Below are 27,475 nucleotides of genomic sequence, written 5' to 3' on the forward strand. Positions count from 1 at the left end.
TCTCAGGCTTAGAAGGATGTTTTCTTCCCCTTTTGCCTACGAGGAATGTTGTAAGTAGGCATAAACAAATGCCTTCATTATTTATCCTAGTCGTGTTGCAATAAATCATTCTACATGGGAAATTTGCTATTTTGTTTGGCTGGCAACTGCTTAGCTAATAAGCTATGAGAATCTTCTTTAGGGTTAGCACTTGGAATTATTCTGGTACAAGTGAACACCCATTAGATTGAAAGTTGTTATAAAAACTAGACGCATGAGATTGGGTAAAAACCTTTCCATCACCCTGACCTCTGGCACCTGGTAGCCCAGGTTCTGTTGTGAATGTAAGGACAATCACCTCTCCACTTGGGCTGTGGTCAAGTTTGCCACAGAGTCCTGAATGAATGTCTCTATTGGAAATCAGACTAATGGAGAGTCCACTTTCTAAGTTTTCTTCAGAATGGTCATCAGTAATGTAGGAGAAATGGTAAGCAATAGCAGATTTTTCCAAATGAAAACTCTGGTTTGGTTGATTGTTAAATACTGTGTTTTGTGCCATGATGAGCAAAGTCATTGAACACTCTGTCTCCATATCCTTTCATGAAACTCCCAGAGACTAGGCTAGAGATCCAAGTGGAGTGGACATCTAGCTATCTGTCCCCAAGCCAGGAACCTTCCTGATTTTCCTGCTTCTGTCAATGGCATTACCATTGTCTTAATTACTCAGGACTATGGACACCTATTCCAGAAGGTTCATTCTCTATTGTTCCTTCCAAATATGGCTGAGCCTTTTCACTTCCTTCTGCATCACCCTAGTACAGGCCTACAATCCCAAATGACCGTATGCATTCCAACTCATCTTTCTGCCACCACAAAGCAGGCAGCACGATACCTTTGTATTTATTTACTTACGTGGGCTGGGCACTATGCTAAGTGTTTTACATGGGTCATTTTATTTAATGCAAACAACCACGCTAAGAGGTAAGTACTCTTTTTATGCCAATTTTCAAGTGCCTTGCTTGTGGCCACATGGTGAGAGGAGCTGAGATTTGAATCCAGGTGTGGTAGACTGATTGCATTTTGGCCCAAATTCTTTACCCCTTCCTGTATCTTGTCCTTTGCCATGTGACTTTGTAGTTCCCCTATCAAGAGATAAAATCCATGTCCTCATCCCTTGAGGCTGAGCTCGGCCATGTGACTTGCTTTGGCCAATAGGATGATAGCAGATGTGACACAAGCAGAAGTTTGCACATTTTTGTTTGTGCTCTTGTCCTCTGCCATGGCTGTGAGGAAAAACATGTCTGGGTCAGCCTGCTGGAGGGTAAAAGACCTGTTGATCAGATCCAGGTCACGCCAGTTGTCCCAACCTTGGTCATCTTAGATCAGATTACAGCCCACCAAGACAGCAGAGCTGCCTAGGCTCCAAAATCCATTACACAATAACTTTTGATCAAGTCATCTTCCAGTTAAAAACCAACCTACCAACCAATTAATCAACCTACCCATTCCTCTTTCATTATTCCATGATGCCTAAAAGGTAAAGTACAGAATTCTGGATTCTAGTCCAGCATGTAAGGAGCTTAGAAGTCATCGCTTTGTTCAAACAAGTAAAAAGCTGAATAAACTGAAAACTCAATAACTCTTCTTAGATCTGTCAGAGAAGTGAGGTTTTAGGGCAAACCACTGCCCCCCAAATTGGAGAGACAGGCAGGTAGATACAGAGAATCAGAACTTACCAGAGCAGAAATGCATGAGCAGAAACCTCCATAGAAACCAGTGCCTGGATCGGAAACTTGAACTGTAATTGACAAATTGCTGAAAGCTCAGTGTGGTCATGTCTGTGAGTTAAAAACTCCAGGGGAATCCCCACACTTTTGTGAGCTTTACCTCCTAGAATTCCATAAGTTCTCACAAAGAAGACTGGAGAAAAATCAAAATTCCCCTTATGCTTCTGGCAGGGGGAGGGGAAAAGTGGCCATTTGAAATACACCACTTTCTGTTTTTGTTAAGAAGGCCTGCTCTTAAGAGAAACTGTTTTACTGGAGCCTAACCTATTGGGGTTTTGACTGAGCCTAAACAGCCTAGTGGGAGGGAAATACCCCACTTCAGCTTCCTCCAGCCATCCTATCCCACATCAGGTGGGGGAAAAACTGAGAGACATTTGTGAAGTTGACAGCCTGGGGGCAGAGGCTCACTAAAAGACTGTGACCTAATCATAGGACTGTAGAAGGCCTCCCCTCTCCCGACACCTCACCACCACATCACTAAAGGCCTGTTTACTGCAGTTCCTCTTACTCAGTACTTCATGTTCAAATTTCAACAAAAAATTATAAGGTATACTAAAAGGAAAACACCCCACAGTTTGAAGAGACAGAGCAAGCATTAGAAGAGGACTCTGATATGGAGGGATATTGAAATTATCAGACTGTGAATTTAAAATAACTATGATTAATATGCTAAGGGCTCTAATGGAAAAAGTAGACAATATGCAAGAACAGATGGGTAATGTAAACAAAGAGATGGAAATTCTAAGAAAAGATAAAAAAGAAATGCTAGAGAACAAAAACACTGTGACAAAAATAAAGTCTTCGATGGGCTGATTAGTAGACTGGACACAGCTGAGGAAAGAGTCGCTAAGCTTGAGGATATGTCAATAGAATCTTCCAAAACTGACAAGCAGAGATAAAAGGCTGAAAAAAATAGAACAGAATATCCAAGAACTGTGGGAAAACTACAAAAGGTATAACGACAATACTATAAGGAGAAGAAAGAGAGTAAGGAACAGAAGAAATATTTCAAGCACTAATGACTGAGAATGTCCTCAAATTAATGTTAGGCCTCAAACCATAGACACAGGAAGCTCAGAACACCAGACAAGATAAATGTAAAAGAAAAACTACACTTAGGCATAGCTTATTCAAACTGTGGAAAATCAAAGCTAAAGAAGAAATCTTGAAAGAAGCCAGAGGAAAAAAACTAACTATAGAGGAGCAAAGACAAGAATTACATCTGACTTCTCAAAAACCATACAAACAAGAAGAGATTGGAGTGTTGAGAGAAAAAAACCCCACCAATCTAGAATTCGGTGCCTGTGAAATTATCCTTTAAAAAGAAAGGAAGCGTAAAGTCTTTCTCAGATAAACACTGAAGGAATTTGTTGCCAGCAGACCTATCTTGCTACAAATGTTAAAAGAAATTCTTCAGAGAGAAGGAAATTCATATAGGTCAAAACTTGGATCTGTGTAAAGAAAGGAAGAGCATTAGAGAAGAAATAGGTGAAAGTTGAAAAAAACCTTTATTTTTCTTATTTTTAATTGATCTAACAGATAACAGTTTGTCCAAAATAATAATAACAAAAATATATTTAAGTATGCTTATGTGTGTATGTATGTATTTATGAATAAGTGAATTGAATGACAGCAATGATACAAGAGACAAGAGAGAGGAATTAAGAATATATTGTATTAAATAGTACTTGCACTACCCAGGAAGCAGTATAGTGTTATTTGAAAGTGGACCTGGATTAGTTGTAAATATACATTTCAAACTCCAGGCAACCACTATAAAAAGTTAAAAAAAGAAGTAGAATTGATATGTTAAAAAAGGAGAGGAAACAGAATTATATATAATGTTCAATTAAAACCACAAAAGGCAGAAAAAGAGTGGAAGACAAAAATAGGAACAAAAAACAAGGTCAACAAATAGAAAATGGTAAGATATTAATCCAACTATATCCATAATCACTTTAAACATCAGTGCTCTAAATATACCTGTTAAGAGACAAGGATTGTCAGAGTGGATCAAAAAACAAAACCCAATTATATGAGTCTACAAGAAACTCACTTTAAATATAAAGAAACTTGAAGATTGAAAGTAAAAAGATGGAGAAAGATATACTGTGCTAACACTAATAAAAAAAGCTGTAGTGGCTATATTAATTTCAGAGAGAGCAAATTTCAGAGCAAAGAAAATTGTTAGAGATAAAGAGGGGCATTACTTAATGATAAAGGGTCAATACTCCAAGAAGACATAAAATCCTTAATGTGTATGTGCCTAACAACAGAGTGTCAAAATATGTGAGGCAAAAACTGATAGAACTGCAAGGAGTAATAAAGGAATCCACTATTATAGTTGGAGACTTTAACACCTCTCTATCTGAAGAAGACAGATCCAGCAGGCATAAAATCAGTACAGACATAGTTGAACTCAACAGCACCATCAATCAACTGGTTATGATTGACATCTATAGATGACTTCATCCAACAACAGCAGAATACACATTCTTCCCAAGCTCACATGGAACATACACCAAGACAGACTACATTCTGGGCCATAAAATACACCTTGAAAAATTTAAAAGACTAGAAATCATACGATGTATGCTCTCAGACTACAATGGAAGTAAACTAGAAATCAATAACAGAAAGATAGCTGGAAAATCCCCAAATACTTGGAGATTAAACAACACACTTCTAAATAACACATGGGTCAAAGAAGAAATCTCAAGAGAAACCAAAATGTATTTTGTACTAAGTGAAAATGAAAATACAACTTATCAAAATTTGTGGGATGCAGCAAAAGCAGTGCTAAGAGAGAAATTTGTAGCATTGAATGCATATATTAGAAAGGAAGAAAGACCTAAAATCAATAATCTAAACTTCCACCTTAGGATACCAGAAAAAAAAGAAAAATTAAATCCAAAATAGGCAGAAGAAAAGAAATAGTAAAAATTAGACCAGAAATCAATGAAATTGAAAACAGGAAATCAGTAGAGAAAATCAACAAAACCAAAAGCTAGTTCTTTGAAAAGATTAATAAAATTGATATGCCTCTAGACAGACTGACTAAGAAAAAAAGAAAGAAGACACAAATTACTAATATCACAAATGAAAGAGGGGACATCACTACATATCCCACAGACATTAAAAGGAATACTATGAACAACTGTATGTCCAAAAATTTGATAACCTAGATGAAATGGATCAGTTCCTTAAAAGACATAATTGGCCAAAGCTCACACAAGAAGAAACAGGCAATCTATATAGCTGTTAAAGAAACTGAATCAATAATTAATAACCTTACAAAACAGACAGCACCAGGCACAGATGGGTTCATTGGTGAATTCTACCAAACATTTAAGGAAGAAATTATACTAGTTCTCTACAATTTCTTCCAGAAGATAGAAACAGAGGGGATACTTCCAAACTCATTCAATGAGGCCAGCATTGCCCTAATACCAAAACCAGAAAAAGACATTATAAAAAAACTGCAGACCAACATCTCTTATCTACATAAATGCAAAAATCCTCAGTGAAATGTTAGCAAATCAAACCCAACAATATATTAAAAAAATTATACACCATGATCAAGTGGATTTATCCCAGATATGCAAAGCTGGTTCAACATTCAAAAATCAATTAATGTAATCCATCACATCAACAGGCTAAAGAAGAAAAACCACATGAGCATATGAATAAATGCAGAAAAAGCATGTGACAAAATCCAACATCCTTTCATGACAAAAACTTTCAGAAAACTAGGAATAAAGGGGAACTTCAAAAAACCTACAGCTGACATCATGCTTAATGGTGAGTAACTTGAAGCTTTCCTGTGAAGATCAGGGACCAGGCAAGGATGTCCCCTCTCATCACTCCTTTTCAACCTGGTGCTGGAAATCCTAGCTAATGCAATGAGAAAAGAAAAGGATATGAAATGTATACAGATTGAGAAGTAAGAAGTAAAACTGTCTTTGTTTGCAGAAGTCATGATTATCTTTGTAGAAATTCTGAAAGAATTGACCAAATCCTCCTGGAACTAATAAGCGATTGTAGGAAGTTTTCAGGATACAAGGTCAATACACAAAAGTCAATCATGTTCTTATGTACCAGCAATGAATGAATGGAATTTGAAATTAAAAATACAATGTCATTTGTATTAACACCCCCCAAAATGAAATGAAATACTTAGGTGTGAATCTAATAAAATATATATGAGATATACATAAGGAAAACTACAAAACTGTGAAGAAAGATATCAAAGAACTCAATAAATGGACAGATCTTCTATGTTCATGGATATGTAGATTCAATATTGTCAAGATGTCAGTTCTTTTCAACTTGATCTATAGATTCAACACAATTCCAATAAAAATTCTAGCCAGTTATTTTGTGGATATTGACAAACTGCTTCTAATGTTTATATGGAGAGGCAAAAGACCCAGAATAGCCATCAGAATATTAAACAAGAGGAACAAAGTCAGAGGACTGACACTACTCAACTTCAAGACTTACCATAGGGCTGGCCCAGTGGTGTAGTGGTTAAGTTCACGTGCTCCTCTTTGGTGGCCCAGGGTTTGCAGGTTCGGATCCTGGGTGTGGACCTAGCACCACTTGTCAAGCCACACTTGGTGGCATCCCACATACAAAATAGGGGAAGACTGGCAACAGATGTTGTTAGCTCAGGGCCAATCTTCCTCACCAAAATAAATAAATAAAAAAAATAAAAAACAATCTCTTTGGAAGACAATGCCAAGGGAGTGAGAAGACAAGCCTCACACTGAGAGAAAATATTTGTAATAGACATATTTGATAAAGGATTGTTATCCATAATATATAAAGAACTCATAAAATGCAACAACAAGAAAACAAACAAGTCAATTAAAAAATGGACCAAAAACTTTAACCGACACCTCACCAAAGAAGATATACAGATGGCAACTAAGTATATGAAAAGATGCTCGACATCATATGTCATTAGGGAAATGCAAATTAAAACAACAGTGTGATACCACTACATGCCTATTACAATGGCCGAAATTTAGAACACTGATAACACCCAATAGTGGCAACAATGTGGAGCAACAGGAACTCTCATTCACTGCTGATAGGAAGGCAAAATGGTACAGTCACTTTGGAAGGTAGTTTGGCAGTTTCTTACAAGACTAAGCATGCCCTTACCATATAATCCAGCAAACACACGTTGGTATTTATCCAAAGGAGTTGAAAACTTATGTCCACACAAAAACCTATTCATTGATGTTTATGGCAGCTTTATTCATAATTGCTGAAACTTGGAAACAGCCAAGATGTCCTTCAGTAGGTGAATGGATAAGTAAACAAAGGTATGTCCAGACAATGGAATATCATTCAACGTTAAAAAGAAATGAGTTATCAAGCAATGAAAAGACATAGAGGAACCTTAAATGCATATCACTAAATGAAAGAAGCCAATCTGAAAAGGCTATGTAGTGTGTGATTCCAATGATATGACATTCTGGAAAAGGCAGAAAACTGTGGAGACAATAAAAAGATTAGTGGTTGCCAGGGTTAGTGGGGAAGGGATGGATGAACAAGCGAAGCACAGAGGGTTTTGGGGGCAGTGAAACTACTCTGTACAATGCTATAATGGTGGATACCTGTCATTATACATTTGTCAAAACCCATAGAATGTACAATACCAAGAGTGAACCCTAATGTAAACTATGGACTTTGAGTCATAATGATGTATCAATGCAGGTTTATCAATTCACATGACAACGTGGTAGGTTCATCAACTGTAACAAATGTACCACTCCAGTGGGAGGTGTTGATAGTGGGGGAGGCTGTGCATGTGTGGGCATGGGGAGTGTATGAGAACTCTCTGTTCTTTCTGCTCAAATTTTCTGTGACCCTGAAACTTATTTAAAAATAAGTTTATTTAAAAGGAGGGAAATAAATAAACCAATTAACTAACTAAAAAAAAAAGAAGATAAAGTACAGATCCTTAGCCTTGACAGAGTGGCCCTTTACCCTTGAAACCTTGCTTTCTCAGTGTCCCATCACAAAATTTTGCTCTAACCAAAGCAGCCTATTCAAGGTTCCCCAAATATTCCTATTCTTTCCCACCATTATCCCAGCTCGCGATGTCTTCTCCCCCTCTCTCACACACTAGGTCCTACACCTTCCTAATTCATCCTCTCTAGAAGTTATGTCTCTGACCTCTGAACTCCCCTGCATTTGTGCCAGTCATCTGGCTCTTAGCATTGGCTGCCCTGTGGTGTTAGGTAGAGCGTGTGGTTGTTATGTATGTGTATTAGCTCTCTAGTATGCAAATTCTTGCAGGACAAGGACCTTGCCTTATGATTTGTGGCATCTCCCTCAGACTTGCTTGTATTAAATTCAAGAATTAAATCAAAGTATCAAAACCTACATTAAAATTTCAGAGTGATAAGTGGCCACAGAGCTTCCCTACTGGGAGATGCATCTCACAGTCCCTCAGTGTCACGGTGTCATTGGGGGTAAGGACAATCCAAAGTAGCATTCAGAGTCATCTTCTGATCTCCAAGCTGCTGGACCCCTGGGAGTTATTATTCCTGTCTTGGTGGTGAAGGCTGCAGGCCCCTCAGTACTGGTCCAGGGGGTGACTGTAGTATGGAAAACCTTACATGGCTATTACCAGAGGGGCCACCCCTCTCTGTGATCACCTCTAGAGAGTGAAAATGAACCTATTTCTAAGACTAATGATCTGAGAGCCTTTTCCTGGGGCAGCAAGCTCTCTGCTCTGCCATCTCTGTTGTTCCTCAGACCTCTAGAGCAGTGATCCTCAACTGGGTGTGATGGGGGAGTGTCCATACTTGATGGTGGCGGTGAGAGAGGATATTGCAAAAGCTCCTCAGCTGACTCTGTGGCTCCCTTCCCTACTCAGCCCCAGCCACACCCCACTGATTGAGAACCGCTGCTCTAATAGTTAAACCTTCAGTGCCAGGGAACATCTGTCCTCCCAACTAGGTATATTCTAGCAGGGGATCAGAGTCTTTTTCAATGTATCTTAATTGTACAGATATTTCAGGTAAAATGTTCTCTGCTCTTGCCCCAAATTATCCAAGCCATGATCTCAATCTGACCATTTTCTTTTAATGGTTTCAACCTTAGAGTATTCACTTCTACCTTGTTCTGTAGAGACGTCCATGTGTCCATAAAAATACACCACGTTTCTTTGTCTGTCCTTGTGAGTCTGAATAATGATACTGGATTTTGATAGCGTGTGTGCCATGTGTATTTATTGTGCATGCAGATACATACATGCATAACATACTAATTGAATTATTCTAAAAACACAAATATTTTGCAGGGCTACAGAAACACATACTAAATATCTAAATCTACAAACTGCTGATAAACAGCACCTTTTCTAACAAAAGAGAGCAGTTTAATAATAGTGTTAGAAAGCTGGCAATATGTTTGTTAAAATCTTTAATTAGGGACAGGCTTTCCCAGAGGCCTCTGAAGGCAAAAGGTGTAAATGGAGAAACTGTCCCAGCCTGCGCGCTCTGCGGTGGCTCTGTTCTGAGCACAGATGGGCTGGTGAGGAAACTGTGAATGGACAAATGATAACAGACTACTCTGTAATTCCAACATCAGCTCATTAGCAATCTGTCAGAGATTTAATATGTGTACTGGTGAAAATGCAGAAATCTTACACGATTGTTACAGGATGGTGCACGTGTCTAAAAAGGCCATTAGAAACGGATTGGCATAATGGCTATTAACAAAATGATAATGTCACATTAGATGCTTTGTGCTCCTGCAGGAAAATGATGATTTTTGTGTGCTCTCAGGCCATCCCAGGAAGCTGACATAACAATGGTTTCATGATGGAAATCATTAATAAATAAACAGCTAGACCAGCTTGGTGAGAAATGTGAGGCACATGAAGCCATGTGGGTTTCCAAAGAATGAACAGTGACATTTCTTGGTTCTGAAAAAGACTCTGTGTCAACAACTTTAAATTCCTTGGATCACAAACATGGTTTCCAAATGATTTTAAACTTGCTAGTTAGTGGTTCAAATAGTTGCCACTGAAAAATGTTTATTTAAAAAAAGAGAAAAATATTTATTTAGGTTGTGTGTACACAACAGGCTGGAATTTGATGGATAATCAAGGTTTGGTCGGTGAAGGGAGAAAGAGAATGAGCATTTATGGAGCACCTATTATATGCCAGGTACTTTACATTTGTGATCTTACTTCATTTTCACAACAAGTCTATGAGATATTTCCCCATTTTCCAGGTGTAAAAATAATGAAGCCTGAGAGAGCATGTGACTTCATGAAGACAGTATGAGGGTAAGTGGGGATGATTCTATTTGAAACCAGTCCTTTATGGTTCCAAAGCTAATCTTTTTCCCATTGCGTTATACTGCCTCTCAAGTTGTCTCTCATGCACACTGAAAGTAGCCTTTTAGGATCCCTATCACTAATTATGGACAGGCAAGAGGGTCCCAGAGATTCAGCTGGGCTCAACTTAGATGAAGCTGTTCAATTTTAATAGCACAAATGGACCCTGACTTATTTAAAGTATATACTTATAAATTTCTTTTTGGGGGATATCTCTGCTTCAGTACTGGGAAATGTCTGTACATGACGTTAGGAGTTAGACTAATGATCTATAAAATCTAGTCAAAAATAACTCTGAAAGAAAACATGTACGATTCCAATGATATAAAGCTCAAAAACAGGTCAAACCAATTAAAACTGTTAAAAATCAGGATGGTGGCTATCTTTGGGGAGAATAGTGACTGCAAGCTGGCACGAGGGGATGTGTAGGGCTGGAGTTCCTCTATTTCTTGGTCTGGACGCTGGTTATACCAGCATGTTTACTTTTTGAAAATGTGTTGAGATGGTAAACTTATGATTTGAATACTTTCTTGTGTGTATATCATACTTCAATAGTATTTACTCTAAACAATGGAAGACAACATTTTTCCTTACGTGATTCAAATTGGATACTTACTTGTTCAATTTTCCTATTTTGTCACCTTGGGCAAAATTGTTCTTTATGTGAAGCTTATAATTGGAACACTTCTCCTTCTGGAGTTTGGAGATTGTAAGCAAGGGAATGAGTGCCTGCTTTTTTTCCTGTGAGTGAGTGTGTGTACCCTCTTAAGCACGCTCATATCCCAGAAATGGAGAAATACCTTCATTCTTTCTTACTCTCATCTCTCAAACTCTTGAAAAACCTGGGAACAGAATGTTAGTCAAATGTGAATTTTATATAAGTGGAGCTTGGGGATGGAGCTGTCTCGTTTGGTGACCCTTGTTGGCAGCTGTCTCTTGTGCCAATGGCAGTGGCAGTCACCCTCCCCTCTCAGGAACCAAATTCTCCAGCCGAGATGTTGGGCCACTCTTATCTTATGTCTTCGCCCGCTTCCTCCTCACTCTGCTGATTGCCAGGCTCCAGTGGAAGAGCCAAGGGGTTGCTTGAGGAGGATAATGCATCCCACAGACACGTGAAGGGTTGACTCTGAGGCTCTTGGGCAGACTTACCCTGTTCACCCGTGTCTCAAATGTTCTTCCTACCTTAGAGCATTCACCTTCCTTCGTGACCTGATATTTTTATCAACGAGATAACTACAAATGAGGTAGATTGTTGAAAAGCAGCATGGCATAGCCTTTGCCAAAATGACAACTTCACTTCTAGAACTTTATCCTAAGGACATCATCAGGCATATTTGCAAAGATGTATATTTCTTAAAAGTGTGGTTTGAGAACTACCAGCATCGATATCACTTGTAGTCGTTGGTAAAATGCAAATTCCCAGATCTTATGCCTTTCTTATTGAAGCAGAATCTCTAGATGTGGGGCCCCTGTATTCATATAATTAAAATATCCCAGGTGATTCTTAGTCACATTAAAGTTTGATGTATAGGGATGTTGTTGCAATATCATTTAAAAGGGACAAAAGGAGGGGAGCCTAAATGTTCATTAGAAGAGGATTAGTTATAATAATGATAATACAAGAATATTCTGCAGCTTTGACTATGTGATGTAGATCTGTACTTACTGACATGGAAAAATGTTCACAACATATTGCTGAATGACAAAAAGCAGGGTATACTACAGTGTGTATCACCCAATAGCATTTTTGTTTCTAAATACGTGTGTGGGTGATGCCAGAACATGAACAGTGCTTATCTCTGCATGATATCCTTATTTTCCATTGCTTTCCTCCAGAAGACATCTCTAGACTTCTGGAAGACATCTATCTGTTGGTCCATGAATCAGCCAATATTGCCACTGGAGAACCTTCTGAACACAACAGTGGCTTTATGGCTGATGTTTTATATCAGAGGGATTTTTACTCATCAGAACTAGTGCATTTTGTAGAGAATAAGAATTGGTGAGGAGGGCTGTGAAATGCATTCTCTGATTTGGGGAAGCGAATCTGGTGCTTAAAGAAAGGCTGTCCGAAGGGCTGGCTTGGTGGTGTAGTGGTTAGGTTCATGTGCTCTGCTTTGGGAGCCTGGGGTTCATGGGCCTGGATCCCTGATGCAGACCTGCACACTGCTCATCAAGCCATGCTGTGGCGGTGGCCACATAAAAAATAGAGGAGGATTGGCACAAGTGTTAGCTTAGTGACAATCTTCCTCAAGCAAAAAGAGGAGGATTGGCAATGGATGTTAGCTCAGGGCGAATCTTCCTCATCAAAAAAAAAAAAAAAAAAAACAAAAGAAAAGCTATCTGACTCTCATCTATAGAAGATTTGCAGCAATGGAAAAGAGTGCTGAGGAAAAGGACGGGTCATTGAATTTCAGCTGCGTCCTGCTTTTTATGCTTTCTTTCAACCTCTTGCCCCTAAAAATGATTTTCTTTTTCTTCTTCTCTTCTTTAGCTTATTCTTGTAATAAAAGAGAGGTGAAATGAGATCCACTGAAAATTCTGGTATTTTGCCTCTCAGACCACAATCTTGAGAGTGTATTTTTCTTAATCCAATTCTGTTTCAAATGTTGTCAGGAGGTACCATAATTGGTTGTGGTAAATGACACTGGAACCACATTGCTACTCACTCTGGAAATGATATGAGCTCAGCATGCTGCTGATCAAATGCATTTCTGCATTAAAACTATTACAGGCAGAATGCCTCAATGGGATTCTTTCCTCCTAATAGTTTTCCAGGGTTTATGCTGAAAGGGTTTTGTCAATCAAGTCTGAAAATCAGCTTAGCACCCTGACTCGGGTTAATAAAACTCAGCTGCCAGGATCTCAGCTCAGAGGCCACTGTTCCCTGGTTCCGACATTATCAAGCCCCACTAAAAATGCCTCATTATAATTGATACTTACTCATAATACGTCCCCCCCTTTTTTTTTTAATGCAAAGAATGCCTCCAGAAAGAGTCTTTACCTTACACAAGGCCTGCTAGAAGAGAGATCCATATCAAAGACAGATAGCTAAGAGGGAGTAGGACAGGCTAGACGTATTTTCACAAGGACCATGGAGACAGACTTGGTGCAGATTCTGACCTTCTTGGGTAGCTTGGAGTCAGGACAACGCACCAAGAATCAGTACGGAAATAGGGATACGGCCCAGATGATATTGTTGTGAAGGGGGCTCTGAGCGCTCTCTCACCAATAATGGGAGGATGAGAGTTCCAAATGAAAAAATGTATTTAACTAAAGAAAACAAGATGTCACAATGCAGAAAGCCTGTGACAACTTATATACCAGTTAGAAGAGCACAATCTTCTTGAATCACTGAGTCATGCCTGGCTGAGTAGTCCCCATATCACTGTCTCGCAGTTCTTCTAAGACTGAGAGTTCTAGGCAGTTGATTCCAGTTCTCTTCAAGTAGAAATATTTCTCTTCCGGTTTCTTGGACAGCGGCACCCACACTAAAACAATCCACATAAAAGGACATTAGAGGGGTCAGAGTGCTGAAGGGAAGCTTAATGGCTTTCAAACGAATTCTACTTTGTGGAAAGTTTCTGCTGGCTGCCTCTGAGGAAGGAGAAGGTGGAATAGACAAACACAGCCCGGGGTGGGGGGCAGGTATTCCATCCAGTGGATTCTCAGCATGGGGGGATATCATTAAGGTGCACAACAAAGAGGAAACTGAGGAAGGAACTTTATTAATTATACTTCAGTGCTATTTATTTGAGAATCTCTACTCAGAGGCAACCGGGGTGATTTCACAGGAAGGGAGAAGAAACAGCTTTTCATGGGTGGTAGAGCTTTTGTTGGGAAGGTTTTAATGAGGCTCTCTGGGCAAGGTCTTCTTAGCACAACTGAAGTGGCTCTGGAGGCTGGGGGGCCACGTGACACTAACATGAGGGAATGCTTGGCTCCATCCTATTTGCTTCAGATTTCCTTTCCAAACATCAATTGCCTGGATTTCCCTGGTCGTGTGAAAAGAATAAGCATATGCAAATTTTTCATTTGATTGACTTCTTACATTGGCCTGTATTTCTTCCAGATGCATTCTGTTCAGGCTATATATTCCAGCACACGTTCCCCAGTGCAGGCGGGGGGCAGAGCGGCCGGCACTCTCTTCAGGATGGATTATGACTGGCACATAGTGGGGACTTGTTCTTTGCTGTGCCTTGTACTGAGCTCTTTATAAACCTTATCTCCACCTGATCCCCACACACCCCTGTGAAGTTGGTAATGTTCATTTTATTCCCAGTTTACAGGGAAATTGAATAAGAGGAAGGTTGAGTAACTTGCTCAAGTTCATCCAGCTTTTAAGTGGATTCAAACCTGGGCTGTCTGTCTACAAAGCACTGCTCCTTCACTGCTACGCTTTATACCTTCTGGGCCAATGATGCTCCACACCGAGCCGCTCCTGACAGAATATGAGTTCTTAGAGTCCTATAGTTGGCAGGAAAGGCTGCTCTATTCCTGTCCCTGGAAGCCCTGGTTACTCTTTGATCCAGACCTGCTTTGAGAATTTGTTGCCAGTGAAGAGGAGACAGCCTACTGAGGGAAGAGCTTTAGGGTGAAGGTCAGAGAGATCCGGCTTTCAGCCTTGGTTCTCATACTGACTAGCTGTGTGAACTAGGCCAGATAATTTAACCTCTCTGAACTTAACTGCCCAGCACTGTATTTAATTTAGAAAGAGCTACAAAGTTATTGGGGTCTATGAGCCCTGGATTGTACTCAGGCTCTGTGCTTCTAGAAAGGTGACATTTCTAGGGGTAGGAAGTGAGAAGACAGTGAATATAAAGGATCTAAGGAAGAAAGAAAAGAGTGAAACAAACTTGAGAATTGCTTCTTCTCATTTTGGTTTTTAAAGATTTTTTTAATAACCCTTTCACATGAGTAGAGAGTGGGTCTCATGAGAGGAGTGACATTCTCATTTGGAAACTAATATTGGTGGCTACTTTCCATAGATTATCACCTGTAAGCCTTTTAACAGCCCAGTATGGTAAGATTACGAGCCCCAAAATACAGCTGAGGAAATTAAGGCTCAGAAAAGTTAACTTGCCCAATACCACAGAGCTATTGAGTGGGATTTAGAACCTAGGACCACCTAGCACCAAATACTATCCTTTTTCCACAGTGCCATTCTGGACTCATGCAGCACTGAGCTCTAGGCCTGCTGCACATAACCCGGGCCCACCTCTGCCCCCTGCCTCCCGAACTTCCCAGCAGCTGGGCCCACTAACCTCTCTACCTGCTGGGGTGCACACAGCCACAGGGGCTTGAGGCAGCGTTCCCTGCAAAGTGTTGTGGGACATTCGAAACTGGGAAGAGGTCACTGAGAGAAAATCCACTTAAAATAGTTTCCCAAATTCTATAGTAATTTAAAAAAAATAAAAACGTTGGATTGAGACCTTATCTTGAAAATGAAACTCAGACTAAAATGAAACGAAACTAAAATGATACTAAAACAGGTGTGTTCCAGGAATTAAGTTCGTGTAACAAATTACCCCAAAACTTAGTGGCATAAAACAATCAAGTACTACGCTCACTGATTCCGTGGGTCAGGAATTTCGACAGGGTTCAAGTGGTTCCCCACCATCACTTTCATTGACTTCAAGAAATTTCCTCTCATCTACTTAACTTTGTAACTGTAGGAACTCAGATAATGAATATTTCAATAAGGAGTTTTTCCTCACTGCCACCCACTTCAACCCTGCCTCTTCCTTCCCCGAAAGCAATGCCTCATCACTCAGCATTGTGCTTCTGATTTATTCCCTATAGTTCTGCCCCTTGCCTCCTGCTACCCTCTGTGCCTCAGTGAGGATAACTCGGCTTCAATGACAGAACTCATTCTAAGTTGCTGTTTCTGGTATCTGTCTAGATCCCCAGGGTCCTGGGGTCTGGACCCTGTCAGAGCCCCGACTCGATGGGTTGAGCCTGCCCCCTGGGGAGAGATGGTCTTGACCCTGTCTGCCAACCAGAGTTGAGTTTCTGCCCACCTTGGTCTCCTCTTCCTGTGCTCTATCCATGGATTGGGACACTTTGCTTCAATGAGCTCGAGCTGGGAAAAGCACCTAGCTCCGTGCCTGATACGGTGGGCACTAAGTAAATACTAGAATCTCGTTCTTCAGCTGGCCCTCCATGTCCCTGACTGGGAATGGCCAGACTCCTTGGACACCAGGTCTTGACCACTATCAGAACGTGTTATCTCTGTATTCCCCCGTCTCCATCTTCTCCTGTTCATTGAATTTTGGCTCAACCTTTGCCTTCATATCACACGCGTCACAGCTGAGAGTTCTAGTAAAGGTAATCAGAGATCTTCCTTGAATACTTTGAAACAAAAGCCTGGAGATCCCAGAACAATTTCGCACTAAAATTTAAAATTCTCTTTTGTTCAACAAATATATATTGATGGGCCTCTGAGGTTCCAGCTTCCTCTGAGGTTTCTCTGAGCCTAGGCTAGATGCTGGTGATGACATGGTGAAAAGGCAGGTGCAGCCTTGTGTGTCCTGTTACCTTTTAACTCCCACCTCCCTCCTTCCTGGGAGCCACCATCCCTACAGGAGGTGCATCCTCTCCAGTCTTATCCTCTGCCATCTTTAGCCAGACCAGCTTTCCCTCCAGTTCCAGTTGCCTTTCCATGTCCTCGTCCTACAAACACACAAGTTATGAGTGCGTCTTCTCCCCCTCCACTGAATCAGTGATGGGATGACATCCTTTTAGAACACCACTACTGCTTCCCAAACATCCTTCTAAAATCCTCAGGTAGGACGTTGTTTATTATTCATTTACTTATTAAATCATCCACCAGTCAATTATATGTTGTACCCTGCCTATAAACTACACAGCATAGGGTTAGAGCATGGACTCTAGAGTGAGAGGGACTCTAAATCTTGGCTCTGCTGCTTACCAGCTGGGGGGCCTCGGGCAAGTTGCTTTTCTTCTCTGTGCATCAGTTTCCTTATCTATAAAATATGGAATAGTAATGTTACCTACTTCACATGGTTATTATAAGGACTAAGTGAGTTAAGCCATGTAAAGTACTTAGAACAGCACTTTACACATAGGCATTCTCAGTGAGTATTAGTTACTACCACTACCGAGTGCCAGCACTGGGCTAGGAGATAGGATGCAGTGGTGAACAGTACAGAGACAGTCAAACAAACAAATACAAGAAAGAAGGAGGATCATTATAGGCTTGGTACCAGGTGCTAGAGTGTACAGTGGGAGGAAACTTCGGAATCACCTTGGGGGCTTGTTAAACACAGTTTGCTGAACCCTGTAACTGAAACTGTAAATGTTCTCTATTGCTGCTGTAACAAATTATCACACATTTAGTGGCTTAAAACAACACGCATTTATTGTCTTGCAGTTATGGAAGTCAGAAGTCCAAAATGGATCTCACTGGGCAAAAAATCAAGATTTCAGCAGGGCTGAGTTCCTTTCTGGAGGATCTAGGGCTGAATCCGTTTTCTTGCCTTTTCCAGCTTCTAGAGGCACCCACATTCCTTGGTTGCTGTCCCCTTTCATCTTCGAAGCCAGCAATGGCTGGTCAAGTCTTTTCTATGGTGCTATATCTCTGGTTCCGACTTCTCTGTCTTCCTCTTCCCCCTTTAAGGACCTTTGTGTTATATTGGGCCCACTGGGATAATCCAGGATAATCTCTTTATTTTAAAATCGACTGTCTAGCAATCTTGATTCCACCTGCAACCTTAGCTCCCCTTTGCCATGTAACCTAGATATTCACAGGTCCCGGGGATTAGGACATAGACATCTTTGAGGAGGGCCCATATTCTGCTTACCACACCTACTTTCAGAGTTTTTGATTCAGTGGGTCTGTGGTAGGGCCCAAGAATTTGCATTTCTAACACGTTCTCAGATGCCGCTGATGCTACTGATCCAGGAGCATGCTTTGAAAACCACTGGTTTAGAGACTCTGGTCATTCATGTCTTCATCCATTCAACAAACTTTTTAGACCTATAAACATGAGCCCAACACTATACCAGATGCTGGGAAGGGTGTCTCCCGATTAAAAAAAGAGCCCATAATCTAACAAAGGAGCCAAACAATTTCAATTTGGTGTGATATATAGTCTAATAGAGCTATGTGCAAAGTGCTAAGCATTCCCAGAGAAGAGAGCAACCAACAGGGGCAAGGGTAAGCTTCATAAAGGAGGCTATTCAAACCGGCTATTAAAGAATAAAGAGGAGATTTCAGGGAAGTTAAGGAGGGAAGGATATTGCAGGTATTGGAAATATGTGAAAGAGAGCATGATGTGAGTAGGTAATGGGGAGTCATTCTGTGTAGTTGGAGTAGACAGTGCATTGCATCAGGAGAGGAATTGGAGTTGAGATTAGAAAAATACCATATGCCATATTACGGAATATAATGGACTTCTTTGAGTTGCCCAGTCCATTCTGTCTTCTTTGAGAATATTCTTCTGTATAACTCCAGCCAAAGATGTGGACCTTAGGCTGTCATTTTTTGTCTACATGACCTTACTTGACCAATGAGCTAAGCCAATCAGATTTCCTTTCTCAATAATTTCTTCTAAGAGATATGAAGGTTAGGTAGACTTGGATTAAGAATGCCTGCAGGGGGCCATGTACAGTGATGAATGTTGTGGGGGGAGGCATGATGAGAGTGTGTGTTGGGGGGGGGGGGTGTCTTCAGGAGAATGAGGCAAAGTCACAGAAAGAAGCAGAGGTGAGATACTGAAGGCAGTGAGAGAATTGTCCCTGACAACTGCCCTGCTACCTGGTTATACTTCATGAAACTCCCCTGTTTTCTTTTTCTCTCTTCCTTCTTCTTTCTTTCTTTCCTTCCTCCCTCCCTCCCTTCCTTCCTTCCTTTCTTTTTGATTCCTTTTCCTTTTTAAAGAAATACTTGATTTTTCTTTTTTGAGCAATTTAGGTTTACAACAAAACTGAGAGGAAGGTACCAAGATTTCCCATATACCCGCTGACACCACGCATGCATAGCCTCCCCCATTATCAACATCACTCACCAGAGTGGTACATTTTTTACCAAGGATGAACATATACTGACACATCATAATTACCCAAAGTCCATCCCTGATTCTTTATAATAAATCTTCTTTTTCTTAAATGAGATGGAGTATATATATATTTTTGCAACTGATGACCACTAATACAGAGTTTAGATTTTATCTTGGCAGAAATGAGCCAGTGGAAATGTATGAAGCAAAGGAGTAACACAGTTCAAGTTCAGTAACACAGTTCAGAAAGATCTCTGGCTGCAGAAAGGGGTCGGGGGAGCCAATGAAAAGCTCAAGCGTTAGTCCAGGCAATAGAGTATGAGAACCTGAACACAGGGAGCAGCAGTGAGGATGGGAGGGGGCCTGAGGGGCTATTTCAGAGCTAGAATTGATAGGACTTAGTATCTTGAGTTGTAGGGAGCCCAGGGCAGAGAGAGTTAAGGACAGTTCTCAGTTTCTACCTCGATGAATTGAAAGAATTGCGAAACTGCTAACGGAGAAAATGAAGACAGAGTTACATTTTGGAAGAAAGATATTAAGCTCAGTTTTAGACACACTTTTTGAGGAGACCATGGCGACATCCAATAGGCGTTGACACTTTATTCCTGGAAGTCAACAGATGAGTTAGAATAAAGATGCATATAGGTAGTATCCACTTGACTGGATTAAATTTCAGAAAGAGTTTAGCATGAGAAGAAAAAAAAAGAAAAAGAAAACTGAGACAACAGAAATGTAGAGAGCACTAACATTGACTGGCCAAAGGAGGGACATGAGTGAGCCCAGGAATTTGAGAAGTCATTGTCAGAGGGGTAGAAGGGGAGCCAGGAGAGAGTGAAAGGAGGAGAGTTTTAAGCAGGAGGCAATGACCCTACAGGTCAAATTGTGCGGTGAGGTTAATTAAGTAAGATAGAAGCTGAAAGCGGTTCATAGTATTTCATGTCTGAGGCATTGCTGTCTTTAAAGAGAGCAGTTTTGTCAAAATGGAGACAGTGGTAATAAGATGAGGTCATCTTGGGTGAGGAGTGACTAGTTGCTAAGGAAGTAGGCAAAGCAAGAGACAGCTACTCTCTCTAGAAGTTTGGATATGAAGGAAAAAAGACATCTGGGCAAAAGCTGAAGGATGAAGAGAGATCTAGTAGACTGATTGCAAAACTGACCCTAATTCTTCATCCCCCTGAATCCACACCGGTTACAATATGACTTTGCAGCTCCTCCCATCAAGAAGTAGAGTCCATTTCCTTGTTCCTAGGCTGGCCGTGTGACTTGCCTTTACCAATAAAATGAGGTGGAAGTGATATTGTGCCAGTTCAAAAGGTCTTGTGTATCTCTGCTCTCTCGCTCCTGAAATCCTGCCCGGCTACAATGAGAACAGGCTGGGATAACTTGCTGGATAAGTGACCAGTGGCCCAGTCAGCCACTTCACCATAACTAATGACCTGCTAATTGCTAGGCTTGTGAGTGAGATCATCCTTGACCAACGTGCCCCAGCCAACAAGCCAGCTGACTGCATACTCATGAGGATGTGTGGTCAGTATTTCAGGCCCAGCTAAAGTCAGGGAAGCTGGTCCAGCTCAGTACAGTTGACTCATCAACTTGTGAGCAATAAAAATGCTTATTGTATTTAGCCATTGTTTTTGGGGTGCTTTGTTACACATCAATAGCTAACTGATTCAAGAGATTATTGGAAGGTTTTCATTATCTTGCTTTGGCATGGAGGGGATTTGAGCATTATCTGCATGTTGTGGGGAAAAGACAGATTTAAGATTCAAGAAAGAGGGAATAAGTGATGGGAGAAGGAGATGTGATCAAAAGCTCAGGTGGAAGATTAGCCTGGGACAAGGCAGAGGACCTCCTTCGCTTTTGAGAGAAGCGAAGGAAGGAGAGATGGAGAAGGATGCCCTGGACTGAAATTCAGAGCATCACGGGGCCTTAGCCCTAAACCGTGAGCTGGGTGGCAGCTTTTCTAGCTGCATCTCTGATGTGCTCACATTTAACATCCAACAAAAATTAACACCCCAAACTCATGCATTTCCACATCTGTCAAAGCTAAAAGGGGCATGTGAGACAGATTTCCTTTTGTTTTCACCTGTGTGTCAAATGCTGCAGTGACAGCAAAGAAATAATCTTCAGTTTGTGTATAATGAGGTCTGAAATTTCCGTCTCCAGACATTGATCATGAATCTTATTTCACTAGATAAACTGACAGCAGAGTCTCAGGTACTTAAACAAAATTTTGAAAAAAACCCACAACCACCCACATCTATGGTTTTTTCCTTGGTGTCTTTTTCATGGTCCAGTTATTTTGTCTACATGCACTTGTTTCCAGTTCTGTCTGGATTCCTCAACAGCCAAATCATTCCTTAATCCTAGACATATACTCCCTTACCCTGAAAAGATAATTTAGTAGAAAGACAACTGGTTTGGGAGGCAGAAAAATGGTTCTAGTCCTGAGTGTGCTGTTAACTAGCAAACTTACCTAGGCTAAGTCACTGAACTTCAGTTTCCTAATCTGAGAAATGTTGTTCTACAGTGAACATTTATTGAGTACTTACCACGTGCCAGGCACTATTGTGAGTGCTTAGGAGACTTCGGTGAATAAAAACCAAGACCCCTGCCCACAAGGAGCTTACATTCTGGAGGAGTCAGACAATGAAAACAAGTGCAATAAGCAGGATAATTATATCTGTATCATATCATAGATGGTGAAAAGTGTTATGAAAAAAATTAAAAATAAAGTGGGGGTGGGAGCAGGTTGCAGGTCAGGAAAAACCCCTGAGGAGGTGACTGGAAGGAGGTGAAGGAGTTACCATGAGGGTATCTGGAGGAAGAATGTTCCTGGCAAAGTCTCTAAGAGTATTTCCTCAGTCTTTCTTTTCTTCCACACTCCATTTCTGCTGTTGACCTCAGAGAAGGTTTATAATGCATACAACCCATAGGCCAGTCTTCCCCACTATTCCGTACATTTCTTTGAGCAGCCAACAAATGACCAACTCTTCCCTTTGAGCTATCCCCATGGGCATTAGGTGCAAGAGTCTGCTGCCTTGCATTTATTTTCAGGGACCTCTGTGGGATATTTTCCAGCCAACTGAAAGGCTAGATCTGTATTACGCCAAACATCCCTGCTCTGCACAGGGCAGTTGAAGCCAGCAAATGTATCTTAGAAAAGGACATGGGGGGCCAGCCTGGTGGCATAGTGGTTAAGTTCATGCGCTCCACTTCAGCAGCCCAGGGTCTGTGGGTTCAAATCCTGGGCACGGACCTACACACCACTCATCAAGCCATGCTGTGAGGAAGCATACAAAAATAGAAGAAGATTGGTATAGATGTTAGCTCAGTGACAATCTTCCTCAAGCAAAAAAAGGAAGATTGGCAACAGATGTTTGCTCAGGGCCACTCTTCCTCACAAATTAAATAAATAAATAAATAAAAGGACGTGGCCTTGAGCCAGCCCTGATGACCTACCAGTTAAAATTCAGCATGCTCTGCTTTGGCTGCCCAGGTTCGGTTCCCATGCATGGAACCACACCACCCATCCGTCAGGAGCCATGCTGTGGTGGTGGCTCAGATAGAACAACTAAAAGGGCTTACAACTAGACTATACAATTGTATACTGGGGTTTGGGGGCGGAAAAAAGAAGGACATGGCTTTGATAAGGTAACCACCATTTCTGAATACCTCTATGTGCCAGGAGCTTTATGCACGTTATTTCCTCTAATCCTCACAATACCCCCACCTGTCTCTGAAGTTAGCATTTTCACACTTTATGGGTAAGGAAACAGAGGTTCAAAGAGTGTAGGAAACTTACCCATGGTCACATAGCTGGTAAGTTTCATGGCCAAGATTTGATTCCCAAGAGTGTGTTCTTTCAGCCATACTGCATGGCTTCTCTTCTTCCTAAGTAACTTTTAATCCAGCTGGGAAACCAGATATATATGTAGATATAGATATAGATAAATAGATAGATAGATATGACATTTATACAGATATATATATTTGACAACCAGAGAATCATTTTAAGGCAGAGCATGGTGGTTAAGAGATTGCCCTCTATAGTTGGACAGCATGAGTTAAAAATCCAGTTCTGCTGCGTTATAACTGTGTGATCATGGGTAAGTTACTTTTCTGAGCCTATATTTCCACATTTGTAAAACATATATAATATGAGTACCCATCTGATAAAATTGTTGGGAGGGTTCAATGAAATTATTCATATAAAGTGCTTAGCATAGTATTACATGACTTCTAATATATGCTAACAATTATTCATATATATTGTTGATGGACTTTTAAAAAGCACATATATATGTTAAGATACCTCTGGAAAGCTCAGGATCCGGGGAGCTGGAACAAGAAGACCTACTTTTCACTTTGAGTGTTTGTACATTCTGTGTACATTTAAATGTTGGGCCATATGATATTACTTATTTAAGTAAACAATTACATAATTTTAAAGAAATGCCGTTATTATTATCATTGTAAGGAATTTGGAATAAGGAAGCCATCAGTGGGGTAGATGGATCTGGAGGAGGTTTCTTGGAGGAGATGAATTGAGCAGGGCCTTGAAGCAAGTACAGAATTTTGATGATAGAATAAAGCACTGGGAGGCGCTTTAAGTGAAAGATTTTTGCAAAGTAGGGCATAAAGGCAGGAAAGGATAGCTGGTAAATGCAGTCTGTCCAATGATAATTGTCTGGTGTTGTGGTGACAAATCGTCCTGGTGATGGAGAGCAGGTTTCAAATACCTAGAGTGGAAAAGAAAGGGTGTAAGTGAAAAGTTGCCAAACACTCCACCTGGAACACAAACATTGAGAAAGATTGCTGGTTGAGGCTAATTCCAGGAGCCCTGCTGCCGGAATTATTCCGGTTCATCAATCCAAATTGAGCTGGAGGAACCTTTGACATCCCCCTCTCTCTGCCTGCAGGTCAGCTGTCTCCAATCCTGAGGTCGTCACTCGTCAAGAGGGGATAATCCCAAGGACAGCAGGATCTGCTTCGTCACTTGGATTTAGCAGTGAGAAACCCATCAGGCCACTAAACAGTAACAATGACCCACCATTAAACACCCTGAGAGAAGAGCATGATGAGAAGATTGTACAAGAAGAATCCAGGAGCTTTTGCTGACAACGCCTATGGAGACCCTGGCCACTGTGAGCTCCGCCCATTGAACTGTAATAAAAAATCTCCGCCTCCCCAGAGATGCTTGGATGTGGGCACAATATTAATTCAGACAATGGTTTCTGCATGGATGTAGAGTGAAAAGAATTTGGACTGTGGGGGTCAGACAGACCTGGCTTTGAATTGTTATTCTGTCACATTTTTTGTTTTTGGTGAGGAAGATTGTCACTGAGCTAACATCTCTGCCAATCTTCTTCTATTTTTTCCGTATGTGGGATGCTGCCACAGCATGGTTTGACAAGCAGTGTATAGGTCCACACCCAGGATCCAAACCTGCAAAACCTGGGCCGCAGAAGCTGAGCACGCGAACCCAACCACTACACCACCGGACCAGCCCCTCTGCCACTTCTTTGTAGTATGCTTTGGTAACATTTAAAAATCCCTCTGAGCCTCAGTTATCTTGTCTGCAAAATGGAGCTAATGCCTACACAGGGGCTTTTAAGAGGATCAAGTGCACCAGTGTTTGAAATGCACACACTGGGTACTTCTCTTTACGGAAAAAGAGCAAGATGTGGGGCCAAAAAGGAACTAGTACAACAAAAGCTATTCTCAAAATTATCCTTTGTCCTAAGCTCTTAACCTCAGAACGTGTGCTTATTTCTGTAGCTCAGATACCAAGGGAAAGAGAGAGAGAGAGAGAGAGAGAAAGGCAGGAAGTCAAATTCTGGCTCTCACACAAGAAAATTCACTCTTGATAATTTTCAGACAGTGTTGCTCTCCTTCCTCAAACTCTGGCACCACAGGCATTATGCCAAAGAAGTCAGCAGCCTGGCAGATATTTCAAATTGATTCTGAGAGCAAACGACAGGCCATTTGTGCCATATGCCACTGACACGTTAATCTAGGCAAGGATGCTAGGCACCTGGGGACATCCATGCTGAAATGCCATTTAGGCAGGGCACACCAACTCCAGTGGCAGGAGTTCATCAGTGCAAACAGTGAGGGCGGCCAAGAAGATGGAAGTGGAAAGGAGGAGTGAGAGGGAGGCACAGTGTCTAAGCCTGGAGAGATTTTCTGAGTTGCAGACAGTTCATTATGCTTCTAGGAGAGCTGCAGATTCAACAGAACATCCAAACTGGGTATTTACAGACTGGACAAATGAGTGTCTGCTACTTTTGCACCTATTATACTACGTGGCCACCAACCCCGTGAACCTTCTCTCCATTGGCAAATACTGAGCGATGCTCCAGTCCACTGGAATGACCTTCTTTATCCTGCAGTTTCACCGTAAAAAGCAAGCAGCTGCTGAGCGATTCTAGGAGATGCCCCAGTGTCAGACTTTCCAGGATCCAATTTGGTGGAAGCACTCTGGGCCTTTGGTCTCCATCTCCCCTTTGCCCAGCCTTGTTCCTTGGTTACTGTGAGCAGTAACGAGCTTCCCCACCCCAGCGTGAGGACAGGCTCACAGCCAGCACATGAAAAAGGCTGAGCTCGTGTGGGGCAACTACTTTATTTCATGGGCAGATCACACATCTCTTCTTTTCCTTCTTCTGTGATGCAACTACACTAATGATTTTTTGTTTTTAAGTAGGAATGAGGCAGTACTATGGCTTTCTGGGGAAAAAAAGTCCACAGCAGGATAACTGCAGCAGATATCAGAAAAGAAGCTCAGAACGAGATGCCCGTCCGCTCTCGTCGTTGGCCCGAATGATTTTCCAGGAGCAAAAGGATCATTCTAATTTAGGGGATCTTAATAAACAAATAGAATCACTGCCTTAATTATTTTCTTCTAGGCAAAAGAAACTTTAAAAAATCAGCTCTTCCTGTTAACGTCAGTTATTTTCCATAATCCGAAGAATCTGAAAGATCATAAAAATAAGACTAGGCCACCAGAGAATGTAGGCATCCCCCAGCGTTCTCCATGGCGAGTAATTCAGAGTTGTCCTTGTTGAGCGTGGGCCCTGGAATCAGCCCTTGATTGAAATCCAGAGCTCTGTCCCTTCCTCACTGAGGACCATTGGCGAGATCCCGCCCCTCGAGCCTGTCTCCTCGTCTGTAAGCCTGCACAGAGTAACTCCATCTTCCAGGGTTATTATGAGGATTAAAAGAGAAGATGTGTAGGTAGCAAGGAGCACACTTTCTGGCACGTGGTCAGGGTATCTACATTAAAGTGACAGGCCTGATCTTGGGAACCACATGTCACTTAATTTTCAATGGAGAGACGTTATTTCTATGAATTCTTAGCAGAGACTAAATAGATGTTTTAACCCGCAAATCACAGACATTTTCTGAGCCTTCACCACTAGACCCATTGGACTGTGTTATGCATTATAAAAGATTTGTAAGCAGTAGAAGAGTTGGGTTTTTGCTCAGGAGTAGCTTAAAGTCAGCCCTGAAGAACCGTAACCCCACTCTTAATCCAAGACCTACACCACCAGCCTTTGCTCTACGCACCCAGGAAACCCATCTTAAATGAGATGTAAACACTCAAGTGCAGGATTCTCTTAACGGGTGTCCCTGCACTCGCCCCTGACCCCTACAGCCGACTCCTGGAGCACCGGGAGCTCTACATAAGGTAAGAGCTGTCCCGTCATCTCAGAATCTGCTGACGGCTCCCTCTCTCACACGGAATGAAAGCCAAACTCCTTGCTCCAGAGCCCTTCATGGTCTGGCTCCAGTGACCTTCCTGCTCACATCTCTTACCACCCTCTCCTTTGCTCACTCCCCTCCAACCACGTAGCCCCCTCAAACACACCAAGTGTGCTCCTGCTTCTGAACCTCTGGACTTGCTACTTTCTTTCTGGAAAGTTCTTCCCCATGTGCCCATATGGCTTGCTACTATACTTCATCTAGGTTCCTGCTCAAATGTCATGTCATTGGAGAAAGCTTCCCTAACCGTTATTTTTTAAATAGCCATCCCACCCTGCTGTTCTCTATCCCCTTACTCTGCTTTATTTTTCTTTACAGAGCCTTCAAGACTTCATATAGGAAGGTTAATGTAATGAGCTCTAGTCCCCAGCCCTACAACTGGTCCTAAGGCCATAACTGATATTTATCATCTTCATCTTCCAGCACTTGTTCTAGATTTCCCTCACCCTTTGCCAACACCTCAGCTGGTCTAGGTTGCTTTCCAGGTGGGGTGCTTCAGACCTGCCTCCCCAGGGTGTCTGAGTTGCTTTAGGCCCTTTGCACTGAGGTTGCTGCAGTTC

The 27,475-nt window shown here is 41.5% G+C and overlaps 1 long non-coding RNA gene across 1 annotated transcript; it reads left to right on the forward strand.

Annotated features, from left to right (window-relative positions):
- The first annotated feature begins 9,987 nt into the window (after nt 1–9,987).
- Nucleotides 9,988–26,037, forward strand: LOC139079039 (uncharacterized). Its single transcript, XR_011532298.1, has 2 exons — nt 9,988–10,080; nt 24,074–26,037. It is a non-coding gene; the product is annotated as an uncharacterized lncRNA (long non-coding RNA).
- Nucleotides 26,038–27,475: the final 1,438 nt, after the last annotated feature.

This window comes from Equus przewalskii, chromosome 24 (genome assembly GCF_037783145.1).
Source record: "Equus przewalskii isolate Varuska chromosome 24, EquPr2, whole genome shotgun sequence".
Lineage (NCBI taxonomy): Eukaryota > Metazoa > Chordata > Mammalia > Perissodactyla > Equidae > Equus > Equus przewalskii.